Below are 3,923 nucleotides of genomic sequence, written 5' to 3'. Positions count from 1 at the left end.
ATTCATTATATATATATATATATATATATATATATATATATATATATATATATATATATATCATCCTACTTTCATGTCTTCATGTTACCATTATGCTTCCAAAAAATACAATCCCTTTATAGAAAAAAATGAAAATAGGATACTATAATACATTAATAATTGAAAGTGATTGCTTTATATTTCTTCTCCGTGGTGTCCACGGGTGTATATATATATATATATATATATATATATATATATATATATATATATATATATATATATATATATATATTAGCTAAATAACCTTCATTTTGTCAAATAAAGGTTGAAGATGTGTCTAATGGTTTACTTACAATCAAAACATGAAATAAGAATAGAAAAGAAGACTCTTTTTTAAATATATTTGAAACATAGAAAATGTCGTGAAGAGAATCTTTCAAATAAAACAATTTAAAATTAAAACATAAAATCCGACCTGCCGGATTCGAACCAGCGACCTAAGGATATCAGCAAACAACTACAGTCCTCCGCTCTACCAACTGAGCTAAGGTCGGTCTTGTCTTTTTAATGCCGAACATTATTTATATAGAAATATAGTGCTGATGTTTCCCAGCTGCACTCTTCGTATATTAACGTAACTTGTACTTATAGAACGTAGCGTATAAAACCAACGGAACTTGTACTTACAAAACGGGAGTATCTATAACGATAAAATCTTTTTTTTTAAGGAAGAATTTCATTTTTAAACATTAAAATATCATATTTATCCAACTTAATTTTTAAATATCATATTTATAGTTCATAAAATTTCTAAATACATTTACCTGTCATAAAATTTCAAAATATTATATATGTCATTTTTAAACATCAAAATATCATATATGCCCTTTTTAAATATCAAAATATCGTATATACATTTTTTAAACATCAAAATATCAATGGTAATATTTAAAATATCGTCTATCTAAAACATAATAACAATCAACAACAATAAAAACGAAACAATCAAAATATACATTCTATAAAAAGAATTGAAGATAAATCTTTTTATCTGTTAAGAGACCACATTCCAACAATTTAGAAGTTCACATTCAATTATAATAGACGTAAGGATAATATGGTTAAATTTATTAATTATCATAACAATTCTAAGATATAAAAAATGATTATAAAATATTAAAAACATTATAAAAAAGGATTTGGGCAAATATGATATTTTGAAGGTTTATGAAGGATAAATATGATATTGAGAAATTAAGCTGGGCAAATATGATATTTTAAAATTTAAGAGGGACATATATGAAATTCTTTATTTTTTTAAATAGACAAAATTACATATTTGATCCCTGTGGTTTGCAAAAAAAAAACAACTGCTTCAAACATGTTTTGAATATCACTATTACAGACAAAATCTTACAGCTGTTGAATATGAAACACAAATCTCGGATCATAACCAATTCTTGGATTAGATTGCAGTCGGGGAGTAATCCAATTGAATGCACACCATGTGATCGATGAAAGTCCAATGATAATTTTCGACCTTATATAGAAGCCAGATTATATTCAACTAAGTTTTTCTGTTTTAATCATGAATAAAAAATGATGTTGCAATTATTTCTGAATTTTTTTGTTTTGATGTACGATGTATACCAGGTAGTTGATGTCAAGAAGAGATCAACTTAGAGGAGTCTAGGTTTTTAAATTTTGACTTTTGACTTTTGACTTTTCAGGTGTTTCTTTCTAAATTTTTGTAGGTTGAATGATTGTGTATATGTTTTATTGGTTATCTTCAATGCAAAAAAATTTCGGTCGACCTGCTCAAATTCCAGTGGCTGATTAAGAATTGAACCAATAGTAAAAGGGTAATTTGGGTAATATATGTTTGTAGGAAGCTAAATTTGTTATCGTTAGTATTGCTACTCACGATTTGGGCAACTTTTAGCTGAATTTGGAAGATTAAGTTAGGAATCGAGTTTTATTTTGTTTATATATGTATGTGTTACTTTCCAAACATCAATCTTATTTACAAGGAATTCATAGGTTTTTGCTGTTCAATATTAAAACAAAAGGTAAGATCTGTTAACCACAATCTGTGTTTATTATGTTAGATGCTTTCCAAATGACTACTTCAATAATCAGATTACATATCGTATAGGAATTCTACATATGCTTTATAAAAAATAAATGAGCTATTTAAAAAAAATAATTAATTTTTTTCTACAGAAATGACCATTTTCTTTTAGATGTCTATAGAATTGGGATTGTTTTTTAAATTCCTTATCACTAACTAGACTGCCAGCCTTCTTTTGAGATATCTTCTCAATGAAGGTTATAGGCATAGCATCCCAAAGGTAACATTTTGTTCAAATGATAAAGAAATGATAATTAATAATTAATATTTTTTATTTTCCAGCTTGCAGGTTAGATCAGAGTTACATGAAGCTAAGTATAAAATTTTACTTTATTTTAAGGGACTAGTTTATAATTCGTGGAAACCATGGTTACAAAAGTAATTAAATTTTTATAGTAAAAACTCAAAATTATTAATTAATTATTTTAAATAAATTAATAATTAAGAGGTTTTTTTAGTTATATAAATTTTAATCATTGATTTAAATAAATTTATGAAATCATATTATTTTATAATTTGTATTAATCTTATTTTAATTTTTATTCTAATTTTATTAATTTAATATAATTAGAGTGAAAATTTATAATTTGAAATTTGAAATTGGGTTAACACGTGACATGCATTAATTAGGAGACATAATAAGATCACACAAGGCAAAATAACAATAAAATATGCATTAATTATGATACCTAATAGAATGACACATGTCAAAAGAGAATAAAACTATTCTTTTATTAGAATAGGGATTTGAGTTTTTTATTTTTTTTTCTTGTTATGTACTTAAAGATGATGGTGGATGAAGATATAAACATGAACTTACTTTTGGCTTGGTATGGAAAACCCTACAGTAGAATCTAAATTGAACAACCCTTTCTAAAAAAAGGTGTAGAAATATACAAAGATAAAGGAAACTAGCAAAACATTTAGGGTGCGTTTAGTTGCGGAAAAATTAGCCAACATTGTGGCAAACCTAGATAATTATCATATAATATCATACCATACTAGCACATAAAATATAACAGATAGTGGCAAACCTAGATAATTATCACAAAGACAATCATCTAACAACTCCTACTAGTGGGCCGGCATTGTGGCTGTAGACCCACCGCTGTTGGAAGGTAACTCACCTCAGTGTCGTGAAGTGTCTGAACTGCCCTCGACGTCGGGATCTACTCCTCTCAATTCCTCAACTCCTACACATAACAACCTTCCTTACTCACCATTACATACTCTTGACCCTAATCAAGGGTCAACTCAGGTCAATGGTCAAGGTCAACATCATAGTCAAAGTCAACTTCTGGTTGACTCAACTCGCCGAGTTGGTCCACCAACTCGTCGAGTTCCATAACTCAGAGATTCTCAACTTCGCGATCTGAATCATTGAGTTGCCCTCCAACTCGTTGAGTTTCTCCTTATAGTAGAATCGAGACTTTCCATTTTAACTCGTCGAGTTCATCTTCATATCGGTTGGGACATTGCCTTGAACTCGTCGAGTTCATCCTTGAACTCGTCGAGTCCTTTGATCTTCAAGTCCATAATCACGTTCATCTTGTTGAGTCCCCTTCTAGACTCAACCAGATTCCTCAGAAATAGAAAAGGTTAAGGAACCAATACCCGACTCGCCGAGTCCTAAGAACAACTCGATGAGTCCCCCAAAGTCTATGTCCAAACACTCAATTTCTGTTCAGCTCATTGCATCCAAAGGGTAGATCTGACCTCCTAAGGTCAATATAACACGTAAAGTCACGAACTTTAAGTCCATGCATGGGTTTTCAAGCTCAAAAGACCCAAAAATGAAGTCTACAAGGTG

The 3,923-nt window shown here is 29.1% G+C and overlaps 1 non-coding gene across 1 annotated transcript; it reads right to left on the bottom strand.

Moving 5' to 3' along the window:
* Nucleotides 1-451: 451 nt before the first annotated feature.
* TRNAY-GUA (transfer RNA tyrosine (anticodon GUA)) lies at nucleotides 452-536 on the bottom strand. The gene is given in 2 exon segments: nucleotides 452-487; nucleotides 500-536. It is a non-coding gene; the product is annotated as a tRNA-Tyr (tRNA).
* Between the last annotated feature and the right edge of the window lie 3,387 nt (nucleotides 537-3,923).

The sequence above is a fragment of the Lactuca sativa genome, chromosome 7 (assembly GCF_002870075.4).
Source record: "Lactuca sativa cultivar Salinas chromosome 7, Lsat_Salinas_v11, whole genome shotgun sequence".
NCBI lineage: Eukaryota > Viridiplantae > Streptophyta > Magnoliopsida > Asterales > Asteraceae > Lactuca > Lactuca sativa.
This window is presented reverse-complemented; position numbering and strand designations above follow the sequence as displayed.